This window comes from Anomaloglossus baeobatrachus, chromosome 7 (genome assembly GCF_048569485.1).
Source record: "Anomaloglossus baeobatrachus isolate aAnoBae1 chromosome 7, aAnoBae1.hap1, whole genome shotgun sequence".
Classification (NCBI taxonomy): domain Eukaryota; kingdom Metazoa; phylum Chordata; class Amphibia; order Anura; family Aromobatidae; genus Anomaloglossus; species Anomaloglossus baeobatrachus.
The window spans coordinates 132097915-132111325 of NC_134359.1; positions in this window are offsets into that span (position 1 = coordinate 132097915).

Below are 13411 nucleotides of genomic sequence, written 5' to 3' on the forward strand. Positions count from 1 at the left end.
TGGTTAGCCTCCTTGAAGTATAGTCAAATATACTCCTTTCCTCCATTAGGAGCACTCCCATCAATCTACGGGAACTCTCGGTGAATTCTTTTTTCCAGGCGGTCAACAGTTCCGGGGACCTGGAGCGTTTAGAGGGAATTAGATTTATTCTTAAACCCCTGGGAACCATTTTGTTCTTAATATAGTTCTCCAGCGATTGTATCTCCCACCAGGATTTTAAATTATCTTTATAGCAGCCTGTAAGTTCCTGGAATATATTTCTAAGATTCGAGGCTCTCGGGGTGTCAGAATTGTTGACACAATCAGAGAAGGTGTCGCGGGCGGAGGAGGGGACGCTGCGCTTTCCCACTGCTCGGGTCCGGCCGCCGCTGCTGCTGCGGCTGCTGCTGTGGGAAGACAAGACTGAATTAAGGTAAACGGATAAGGAACGAACAGGGAGACAGCGGGAGAGACACTGATGGAAACAGACGACAGAGGAGGTTAACAGGTCAGGTGAACATGGAGGTCAGGAGGGGGCAGGGCAGACAACAGGTCACTCAAGAGCAGAACACAGCAGAGCCAGAAGTATCACTGGCGAAGTCTAAGAGAAACAGTGCCCTAATAAAGCAGCCTGACCTCCAGAACGAGGCAGAAAGGATTAACCCCTAACGTGACCTGCATCAGAAGTGAAGCCAGTCAGATTTGCACCACCACAAACACTCTGTCTTCCACACGGTCAAGTGTCAGTAGCCGTGATACTGCACCGCACATTTCAGAACCTGATCCTCCTTCCTACCACCAGGCCGAGTACACGTCCACGGACATTACTGATCCCACACTTGGACACTCGGAAGAGCTGTTCGTTCACGTTTCCATTCACACATTCTGGCCTCTCGCCAGCTCCTGTTGAAGTGGGCCATGACGAGATTGTATGTACAGATGCCCAAATATTTGAGCAGCCACATTCTCACGAAGTTGGCAACGTGTCTCAACAAGGGGTGGACGATGATGAGACACAATTGTCAGGAAGTCAGGAGGAGGAGCAGGGTGCGGAAGAGGAAGACGACGTGGTGGATGATCCAGTAACTGACCCAACCTGGCAGGAGGATATGCAGAGCGAGGACAGCAGTGCACAGGGGGAGGGAGGCGTAGCATCCCAACAGGCAGTAAGAAGCACAATTATATAACGCACAAGTCTAGTGAATGCACGTCAGCACAGCATTGCAAAATGCGCAAGGGCGTTGGCAAGGAACAAGGAAGTGGACGTGATGGTGGTGCAGGCAGAGGCCGAGGTCGTGGGCAAGCTCTAATTTCGCCACAACAAAGGGCCACATCTAGTCGCTCGCACGTCCTGTCCCAAATTCTTGGGGACCGCAGCAGTACACCGCTCTTGAACCAAGACCAGTGTCAACAGGTTGTTAGTTGGATAGCGGATAATGCTTCCAGTCAGATTGGCACCACCACAAACACTCTGTCTTCCACATGGTCAAGTGTCAGTAGCCGTGATACTGCACCGCACATTTCAGAACCTGATCCTCCTTCCTACCACCAGGCCGAGTACACGTCCACGGACATTACTGATCCCACACTTGGACACTCGGAAGAGCTGTTCGTTCACGTTTCCATTCACACATTCTGGCCTCTCGCCAGCTCCTGTTGAAGTGGGCCATGACGAGATTGTATGTACAGATGCCCAAATATTTGAGCAGCCACGTTCTCACGAAGTTGGCAACGTGTCTCAACAAGGGGTGGACGATGATGAGACACAATTGTCAGGAAGTCAGGAGGAGGAGCAGGGTGCGGAAGAGGAAGACGACGTGGTGGATGATCCAGTAACTGACCCAACCTGGCAGGAGGATATGCAGAGCGAGGACAGCAGTGCACAGGGGGAGGGAGGCGTAGCATCCCAACAGGCAGTAAGAAGCAGGGTGGTGGCCCCAGGCAGACGTCAGGCAACTGTTCCCCGGAACAACACGACACAAGGTGCCTGTACAAATGTTAGGTCTTCCCGAGTCTGGCAGTTTTTTAAGTTGGCTCCAGATGATTCTAAAAAGGCCATTTGCAACACCTGCCATGCCAGCATCAGCAGGGGTACCAAAACTAGCAGCCTGACCACCACCAGCATGATCAGGCACATGTCAGCCAAGCACCCGACTTTGTGGGATGTACAACAGAGTCGAGGAGCAGTGCTTGCTGATGTCACTGCTACGTCTTCGCTTGTTGTGCATGCGAGCCAATCCCCTGTCCATGCTGCCCGCGTACAAGCCTCCTCCGGCCCTGCACCTGCAGTTGCCCACGCAGAAATAACACCATCATCAAGCACGTCCTTGTCCCAGCGCAGCGTTCAGTTATCCATTCAGCAAACCTTTGAACGCAGGCGCAAATACACTGCCAACGCCCCACATGCCACACTTCTAAATGCTAACATTTCGCAACTGCTTGCGCTGGAAATGTTGCCTTTTAGGCTGGTTGAGACAGAAGCATTCCGCGACCTGATGGTGGCAGCTGTCCCACGTTACTCGGTCCCCAGCCGCCACTATTTCTCCCTGTGTGCCGTCCCCGCATTGCATAACCACGTGCAGGGCCGGATTATAGGCGGGGCAGGCGGGGCTTCAGCCCCGGGGGCCCCACCATAAGAGCTTCCAAGGGGGCCCCCACCACCAGGGCCATACTTGCCACCCGTCAGCAATTTTTTTTTTTTTTTTCTTCACACCCTCTCCCCCTCCGTAAAGACAGTCTAATACATCAGCTGTGTTTTCGGGGGGGGTGCACACCTACATTTATTTGTATCTGCGTCTCTAAGACGCAAAAACAAACTGCGGGCGCAGGACGCTGATTGACCCCGGAAGTAGTTTGTACTTCCGGGGTCAGAGGTATGCCTGCTCCCTGCTCTGCTGCGGGGTCCAATGCCGCGGCCGTCACAGCAGGACGCCGCCCAGGCCGCGGATGAGAAGACCGGCACCGCGGCCGCGGATGAGAAGACCGGCACCGCGGCCGCGGAAGAGAAGACCGGCACCGCGGCCGCGGATGAGAAGACCGGCGCCGCGGATGAGAAGACCGGCGCCGCGGCCAGGAGAGGAGACTCACCGGAGCAGGAGGATGGCCGCGGCACCGGAACAGCAGCAGGAGGACGGCGGCCTATACCGGAGCAGCAGGAGGATGGCATCAGAGCAGGTAAGGGCAGAGCTGAAGAAAAATGTGTGGTGTGTGAAGCAGAGCTGTGTGTGTGTGAAGCAGAGCTGAAGAAAGATGTGTGGTGTGAAGCAGAGCTGTGTGTGAAGCAGAGCTGTGTGTGTGTGAAGCAGAGCTGTGTGTGTGTGAAGGAGAGCTGTGTGTGAAGCAGAGCTGTGTGTGAAGCAGAGCTGTGTGTGTGTGAAGCAGAGCTGTGTGTGAAGCAGAGCTGTGTGTGAAGCAGAGCTGTGTGTGAAGCAGAGCTGTGTGTGTGTGAAGCAGAGCTGTGTGTGTGTGAAGCAGAGCTGTGTGTGTGAGAAGCAGAGCTGTGTGTGTGAGAAGCAGAGCTGTGTGTGTGAGAAGCAGAGCTGTGTGTGTGTGAAGCAGAGCTGTGTGTGTGTGAAGCAGAGCTGTGTGTGTGTGTGAAGCAGAGCTGTGTGTGTGTGTGTGTGTGTGTGTGTGAAGCAGAGCTGTGTGTGTGTGTGTAGCAGAGCTGTGTGTGTGTGAAGCAGAGCTGAAGAAAGATGTGTAGTGTGAAGCAGATCTGTGTGTGTGTGAAGCAGAGCTGAAGAAAGATGTGTGTGTGTGAAGCAGAGCTGTGTGTGTGTGAAGCAGAGCTGTGTGTGTGTGAAGCAGAGCTGTGTGTGTGTGAAGCAGAGCTGTGTGTGTGTGAAGCAGAGCTGTGTGTGTGTGTGTGTGTGAAGCAGAGCTGTGTGTGTGTGTGTGAAGCAGAGCTGTGTGTGTGTGTGTGTGTGAAGCAGAGCTGTGTGTGTGTGAAGCAGAGCTGTGTGTGTGTGAAGCAGAGCTGTGTGTGTGTGAAGCAGAGCTGTGTGTGTGTGTGTGAAGCAGAGCTTTGTGTGTGTGTAGCAGAGCTGTGTGTGTGTGAAGCAGAGCTGAAGAAAGATGTGTAGTGTGAAGCAGATTTGTGTGTGTGTGTGTGTGTGTGTGTGAAGCAGAGCTGAAGAAAGATGTGTGGTGTGAAGCAGAGCTGTGTGTGAAGCAGAGCTGTGTGTGTGTGTGAAGCAGAGCTGTGTGTGTGTGTATGAAGCAGAGCTGTGTGTGTGTGTGAAGCAGAGCTGTGTGTGTGTGTAGCAGAGTGTGTGTGTGTGTGAAGCAGCTGTGTGTGGGAGAAGCAGAGCTGTGTGTGTGAAGCAGAGCTGTGTGTGTGAAGCAGAGCTGTGTGTGAAGCAGAGCTGTGTGTGTGAAGCAGCTGTGTGTGTGTGTGTGTGTGTGTGTGTGAAGCAGCTGTGTGTGTGTGAAGCAGCTGTGTGTGTGTGAAGCAGCTGTGTGTGTGAGTGAAGCAGCTGTGTGTGTGTAGCAGAGCTGTGTGTGTAGCAGAGCTGTGTGTGTAGCAGAGCTGTGTGTGTGTGTGTGTGTGTGTGTAGCAGAGCTGTGTGTGTGTGTGTAGCAGAGCTGTGTGTGTATATGTGAATCAGAGCAGTCAGTGCGGCACCCCAGAGCGCTAAGCCACCCATCCCAGTAATGTGTACGCCACCAGAGCTCTTTGCCACTCCAGCAACATCTATGCCCCCCCAGTAACGTCTATGCCCCCTGCCCCTCCTGTAATGTATATATTGTAGGCCCTAGCCCCTCCTGTGATGTATATACAGCAGTGCTGTGTCAGTGTGCATGGTGTGCAGTCATGTTAGTGATGGCCATCATGCAACACAGCCACATGTCCTGGAGGAGCTGGACGGAAACAAGCGGGGGAGGTGAGTGATGCTGCTTGTGACTTCTCCATATTAACACCTGTAATGCGTCTGTGTCTGCATGTATGTCAGTGTATATGACTGTGCATATATTTGTCTGTTTAAATGTATTTTTATGAATTTGTCTTCAAATATGTATTTGTACGTATGCCTGTATGTGTATGTGCGTGTCTGTGTGTGGATGGGGCCCACTAAGACTCAACCGGGGACCACAAAAACCTGGAGCCGGCCCTGGCTGCCTTAACATTGGGATGAATAAAAAAATATGTGAGCAACTCTACTTTCTGTGTATAAGTGACGGCTGTGAGTGATCCTGGACTGTATCTGTATTGTACTGTGTGTATAAGTGACGGCTGTGAGTGATCCTGGACTGTGTCTGTATTGTAGTACTGTAAATCTGAATGTGGCAGAACAGGAGAAGATAAATGTTCATTAAATTAATATCTAAATGCTACAGTTCGCGCTCTACTGTTATGGCTAAAAATATTAACGTTTATGGGGCCCCCACCAGATTTTCTGCCCAGGGGCCCCCACCAACCTTAATCCGGCCCTGACCACGTGTCACAAAACATCACACGTGCCCTGAACAACGCTGTTTCAGCCAAAGTCCACCTAACCACAGACACGTGGACAAGTGCATGTGGGCAAGGCCGCTACATCTCGTTGACGTCACACTGGGTTAATATTGTAGAAGCTGGGACCCAGTCTGAGCGAGGGACGGAACACGTCCTTCACACACCAAGTTTTGCAGGCCCTACCTCAGTCAGGGTTTCACCCACACTCTACAGCTCCGGAATGTCATGCTCCTCAGCCTCCTCCTCCTCCTGCGCATCCTCATCCACTTTACCCTACACACCAGTCCCAAGCTGGAAGTGTCGCGAGCGGAGGAGGGGACGCTGCGCTCTCCCACTGCTCGGGTCCGGCTGCCGCTGCTCTACGGCTGCTGCTGCTCGGTGGCTCGAGCGATGGCCGGATCCCGGGGACTCGAGCGGTGCTCATCGCCCGTGAGTGAAAAGGGGTCGTTTGGGTTTTGGGGATATTGTCCGTGACGCCATCCACGGTTGTGGTGATTGTGTGGACACCACCGCTGCTCTGGACGGGGATCCCGGGAGCCTGTGACAGGGAGCAGCTTTGTTGTTATTTCTCCCCTCCGTGGGTAGGGGGGTTGGTTGTCCCAGGGCCCGGTGATGGGGTAGAGATGGATGACAGGCGGGTTGCGGGGCCTGATGAGGTGCAGGGTCGCAGGGGCAGCGCTGTGCCGCACGGCACGGAGGTACTCACTCAGCCCAATGATGATGACACAGTTCACGGTAAAACAAGTGGCTGGATGGACGGGTCCCTTGGACGGCTGCGGTTGTTCCTCCCTGCAGGTTAGTGATGACTGTCTCTCCCTGCACCTAAGTTCAGTGTTGGTAGTGATGGTTTCCCACCGGTAACCTGCTCCCCGACCTGGATATGGGCCGGAGGAGCCCCTTTTGCCCACAGGCGCTGGCCCTGGGAGACGGTTGCCCTTGGCGGTGGAGGTGTCTCCCCTTCACGGTTGGACGGTTGCCTTCTATCGTGACTTGGCTGTTTTGGAAACCCTGAGGTCCCCTTCACTAATGGATTTGGCAAATTCACGGCGACACCAAGCCTTGCCGGGATCCGAAAGGCCCCTGCCAATGGTGCTGGCTTCTCTTTGTATACCGGTCCGGTACGGCCGGGTCACCACCCGTCCACGGTCCTTACGGCAGACTCCAATAGGCCTCCACTGCAGATGGTCACCGCATCCTGCCAACCTTGCTGTCCTGTCCGGGCCACACACCCGGACCAACTTCAGGCTCTTTGCTGTCACTTTTCTCCTCTCTACTACTTTCCTCCTTCCACTTCCTTAGCTTAACTCTCACTGCCTGTGTTTTCCCTCCTCCTTGGTGGGTGGAGACCAACCGCCTGGCTCCACCCCCTGGTGTGGACAACAGCCCCTGGGGAAGGCAACAAGGATTTTGTGTTTTGACTATGATATGCCTGCAGGGAGTGTGGGGTGTGTAAGTGTTGTGCTCTGTGGCCCCTGGCTTGTCCAGGGCGACACATAAGCACTGCAGCACTGCCTCGGCGAAGCGGCAACAGGCTGTGCTGAAGCTAATCTGCATAGGTGACAAACCCCACAATGCAGAAGAGGTGTGGACAGCTCTGAAACAGCAGGCAGATCACTGGCTCACACCTCTGAACCTAAAGCCAGGAAAGGTTGTGTGTGACAATGGCCGGAACCTGGTGGCGGCTTTGAGGCGAGGCCAGCTGACACATGTTCCATGCGTGGCCCATGTGCTCAACCTCGTGGTTCAGCGGTTTCTAAAGTCATACCCAGAGCTGTCTGATCTGCTGGTAAACGTTCGCCGCCTGTCTGCACATTTTCGAAAGTCACCTACTGCTTCAGCCGGCCTTGCCGGCTTTCAGCGCCATTTGCATCTTCCGGCTCACAGACTGGTGTGTGATGTCCCCACGCGTTGGAATTCAACTCTGCACATGTTGGTCAGGATATGTGAGCAGAAGAGGGCAGTTGTTGAGTACCTGCATCACCTAAGCCGTCGGGAAATGGGTCAAACTCCACACATAACACCTGAGGAGTGGAGATGGATGTCCGACCTATGTACCATCCTCCAAAACTTTGAGGACTCCACCAAGATGGTGAGCGGCGATGACGACATTAGTAGCGTCACCATACCGCTTCTCTGCCTTCTAAAATGGTCTCTGCTCAAAAAACAACCATGATGCATTGCAGGCGGAGCGCGATGAGTTTGAGCAAGAAACAGTAGTGGGTGTGGGTGATAACACACAGCCCAGCCTCGTGTCATCACAACATGCAGTGGAAGACTATGACGAGGAGGAGGATGAAGACATGGAGCAACTCTCTGGCCAAATTGAGGATATGACATGCAGTCATATCCTCGGTTCAGCGTGGCTGGCCAGAGGACAGGGTAGATGATGAGGAGGAGGAGGAGGAGGAGGACAGCATGTTCAGTCATCGTGTTGGTCAGGATACTGAAGTGATGGCTGTTAAGAGTCTGGCACACATGGCTGACTTTATGGTAAGCTGCCTGTCTCGTGACCCTCGCGTTAAGAACATCTTGGCCGACAATCATCACTGTTAGACCCACGCTAAAAGGAGAACTTTATGTCTCTTATTCCCGAGGCGGAGAGGTCAGGAAAAATGCAGCAGTTCCAGAAGGCCATAGTCACGGAAGTAGGCAAAGCATTCCCCTCACAAAACGCTAGCGGCATAGGTCAGGAATCAGTGGACAACCAAGGCGTACAGCCGAGAGGGGCACAAGTCCAATCCGCCAGAGGTAGGGGAACAGTCTTTAAGATGTGGGACAGTTTTCTCAGCCCCTCACATACCACAGCCCCTGAGGTGCGGGGTAGTGCCACAAGAAATCCTAAGTTTGCCCAGATGCTCAAGGAGTACCTTGCAGATCAAACAACTGTACTCCGACATTCCTCTGTGCCTTACAATTAATGGGTATCCAAGCTGGACACGTGGCATGAATTGGCTCTCTACGCCTTGGAAGTCCTGGCCTGCCCTGCCGCTAGCGTTTTGTCAGAGCGTGTTTTTAGTGCCGCAGGTGGAATCATTACAGATAAACGCACCTGCCTGTCAACTGTAAATGCTGACAGGCTGACTCTGATCAAGATGAACAAGGGTTGGATTGGGCCAGACTTCACCACACCACCAGCAAATGACAGCGGAATTTAAAGTTTGTAACGGGATTTTGCCATGTACCTCCACTCACCCATGGTAACACACTTCTGGACTTTGGCTAATCGCTGGACTGCTCCTCCTTCTCCTCATGCGCCATCATGATGACCGTTACAATAGTTAGGCCGTTGTTTCAGGTATACCCCCAGTGGTAAATTTTTTCGCCCATTCTTTCAGAATGGGCATTACAATGACAGGAGACCCGCTCCTTTGCAATGGGAACAATGTTTTGAGGCCCTCATGCACATCTCTATCCAGGGACAATATGGAGCCTGACGCTGCCACCGACAGGCACACACGTGCGGTTTTTAAATGCAAGCACGGACGCAATAAGAACCTAACAGGTTTTTAGGAGCGACAATTACTGAGAAGTCTGACACTATCAGACACTGCTGACTGACGTGTATTATACACTACACTTGTGCGTTATATAATAGTTTGTGAAAAATGCACACAAGTGCACCTGTACGCTGCCACCGACAGGCACACACGTGCGGTTTTTAAATGCAAGCACGGACGCAATAAGAACCTAACAGGTTTTTAGGAGCGACAATTACTGAGAAGTCTGACACTATCAGACACTGCTGACTGACGTGTATTATACACTACACTTGTGCGTTATATAATAGTTTGTGAAAAATGCACACAAGTGCACCTGTACGCTGCCACCGACAGGCACACACGTGCGGTTTTTAAATGCAAGCACGGACGCAATAAGAACCTAACAGGTTTTTAGGAGCGACAATTACTGAGAAGTCTGACACTATCAGACACTGCTGACTGACGTGTATTATACACTACACTTGTGCGTTATATAATAGTTTGTGAAAAATGCACACAAGTGCACCTGTACGCTGCCACCGACAGGCACACACGTGCGGTTTTTAAATGCAAGCACGGACGCAATAAGAACCTAACAGGTTTTTAGGAGCGACAATTACTGAGAAGTCTGACACTATCAGACACTGCTGACTGACGTGTATTATACACTACACTTGTGCGTTATATAATAGTTTGTGAAAAATGCACACAAGTGCACCTGTACGCTGCCACCGACAGGCACACACGTGCGGTTTTTAAATGCAAGCACGGACGCAATAAGAACCTAACAGGTTTTTAGGAGCGACAATTACTGAGAAGCCTGACACTATCAGACACTGCTGACTGACGTGTATTATACACTACACTAGTGCGTTATATAATAGTTTGTGAAAAATGCACACAAGTGCACCTGTACGCTGCCACCGACAGGCACACACGTGCGGTTTTTAAATGCAAGCACGGACGCAATAAGAACCTAACAGGTTTTTAGGAGCGACAATTACTGAGAAGTCTGACACTATCAGACACTGCTGACTGACGTGTATTATTCACTAGATTTGTGCGTTATATAATAGTTTGTGAAAAATGCACACAAGTGCACCTGTACGCTGCCACCGACAGGCACACACGTGCGGTTTTTAAATGCAAGCACGGACGCAATAAGAACCTAACAGGTTTTTAGGAGCGACAATTACTGAGAAGTCTGACACTATCTGGACTGTTTTAGACTGTGTACACCAGCCCCAGATATGATGAAGGCTGGTATACGGTCACCACTAGGAATGGCTATATACCCTGCCTGCCTGCCTGCCTGCCTGTATACTGCTACAATAGTCCTGACAAGGACTCTTCTGGTCACTAGCCTGTATTCCGACCTGGCTATACCCTGCCTGTATATAGCATAGCAACAATAGTCCTGAGAAGGACTCTGCTACTGTACTCCGACCTGGCTGTACCCTGCCTGCCTGTGTACAACTAGAATAGTCCTGAGAAGGACTTCTGGTCACACTGTTTGCAGCCCTGCTCCGGAACTAACTATAAAGGGCCGCAAACCTTTCCCTGAAGCAGCGACCCTCTCCCTGCACTGACTGTCTGGACGGCTGTGAGCAGAGCACAGCGCGCCCGCCGGTATAAAGGCTCGGTCACGCTGTGCAGGCCGGCCAATCACTGCAATTCCACAACTAACAGGGCTGTGGCATTGCAGTGGTCTGCCAGCCAATCCCTGCATGAGGGCTGGCTCTCAAAAGAGCGCCAACATGCAGGGATGAAGACCACGAGTACAGCACGAGTATCGCGAGATTACTCGGTCCCCGCCGAGTAGCCCGAGTACAGTGATACCCGTGCGAGTACCGAGTAGTAACAAGCATGCTCGCTCATCACTATTAGGTAACTCTGTAAATACATTGTATTATAGATCCAAGAGTATATCCAGAAAAGACAGAGTCCGCATTCATATTTTTATATTGTATCCCCTTCCAATGGAGCATGGAAATTCATTAGCTTTATTCTATGTGTAGAATTCTGCATTATATGTGTTAATTATTTTCCATAATATAGCATATTTAATAGAATGAGTCTGTAATGTTTTACTTGGTGAGATGGATCCTCAAAGCTCTTGGTTCTCTCTGTAATGAGCGCTCTCATTACAGCGGTGGACACAGTGATTGCTTCACAGCATCTACTTTCCATGAAGCATTATCAGACATGAATAGTGACACTGATGAAGGTCTATACCGGACCGAAAATTCTGTGCTGTATATAATCTGGATATTCAAATAAATCATTATTTCTACAATTGGAGTACCAAGTGTCAATGTTAACTTACCTTACATGACATTACCGCTCTTGCTGGGTCACACAGAGGGCAAATCGAAACCCAGAATGTCTTACGAGTGATGACATTAATGAGTTACTAACATCACTGCTCCACGACGGGGAGGGACCTATGAAGTTTTCTTCTCTTAACAAAGCTCCATTGGTTGTACTACAGAATTGGTGGACCATTGTGGGATCGCTATGGATTACGTTGAACCTGATTTTTTGTTTCAGGAGAGCTAATGAAGTGGTGACTGAGGGACCATCTTTTGTTTTTATGTCTTTAATTCTCTTTATTTATGTCTTTCAGGTTTCCATTTTTGGACAATATCAGATTACTTTGAAATCTTCATTAGTTTTTTTTTTCTAAATAAATTGGTGAACAAGGAAGTTGGGGAGTGTTTTTTAAAAATAATTTTGTGTCTGTGTTTTTTTTATCTTTACACTCACTGGTAAAGACTCCTCTCCATTACTAACACATAATCTCAGCTGTCTATTCACAGCTGACAGTAACCCCAAAAACTATTACTCCGTCTGCCACCGCACAAGGGTGACAATTGGGTAATTGGGACAAGCCAAGAAAAGCATCAGAATTGGTGCATCTAATGATGTGCCAATTTTGGGGCTGCTGAGGGCACGTATTTTTAGGCTGGGAAAGGACAAATAACCATGGCTATTCCCATCCTGATAATATCAGCCCCCAGCTGTCTGGTTTATCTATACTGGTTATTAAAAAAGGAGGGACCCCACATCATTGTTTTTTTATTTTTTAATTATTTTCTTCCCAACAGTGTTCAGACATATTTCCCATGCTGAAAAGCTTGTTGATTGCCTGCACTGCAGCCTATCAATAAACTTTATTCAGCATCTGTCGCGGGCGGAGGGGACGCGCTCGCCACGCTTGGGTCCGGGGCTTCTGCTGCTCGGTGGCTCGAGCGGTGGGCCAGACACGGGGACTCGAGCAGCGCTCCTCACCCGTGAGTGAAAAGGGATGGTTTGTTTGGGGAGAGAGTTCGTGACGCCACCCACGGGACGTGGTGATGATGGCACCACCGCTGCTGGTGACAGGGATCCCGGGAGAGATGGTAGGGAGCAGCTAGGATGTTGTCCCCTCTGTGGGTAGGGGGTTGGTGATCCCGGGGCCCGGTGGTGTAACGGGGAGGTTGGATGGCTGGGGTGCAGTGTTGCAGGGACAGCGCGGCACAGTGCCGGACGGCACTGGTGTACTCACTCAGACAATCAATGACAGAGTCTCTGGTAAACCAAAACGGCCGGATGGACGGGTCCTGCAGCCGGCTGCAGTGTTGTTATGCTCTCCCCAGACGGCTGATGGTGGCTGTCTTTCCCTGCACCTTTTAGAATGTTCTGACTCCTGTGGTTGCCCACCGGTAGTCCGCTCCCCGGCGTATAGGTGCCGTAGTAGCCCGTTTTGCCCGCAGGCGCTGGCCCTTGGATCTCTAGCCTATGGCGGTGGCTGTATATCCTCACGGTGTGGACTGTTGCCTTCTGTCGGGTCTTGGTTGTTAGGAAACCACTGGGGTTCCTGTCACACTCGTATTTGACTATTGTCGGCGGCTCCAAGCCTGGTCGGGGTCCGATGGCCCTGCCTGTGTGCTTAGCTGCACTCCGCTCCCCGGTTCGGTACCGGTGGGCCACCGCCCAGCCCCAGTCCTACGGCTCTGCAGAGTTCCGCTAACTCCTGCAGACGGCCACCACCGTCTGCCAACCTTGCTGTCAGCGCCTGGGCTCCGACCCAGACACTTGTAGTTCGTGTCCTCTCACTTTCACCTCTCCAACTACTCTCTGAACTGACTGCTTTTCCCGCCTCCAGGCCTGTGAACTCCTTGGTGGGTGGGGCCAACCGCCCAGCTCTGCCCCACCTGGTGTGGACATCAGACCCTGGAGGGAGGCAACAAGGGTTTTTGCTTGACTGTTGTAACTGTCTAGGCTGGGGGGGTTGTATGTTGGTATGTATGTGACTACCTGGCTAGTCCAGGGCGTCACACTCCCCCTTGGTAAAATGCAGACCGTCCGCAGGCTGCCCGTCCACCACCGGTTTTATTTTTCTGTAAAAGATAAATTAACAGGTAAACATTCAACATAAGTATATTTTCATTCTTCCCTTATGGGAGGCACGGTACTTTAACGTTTCAAAACATGTAAAACATTTTTATTACTGACG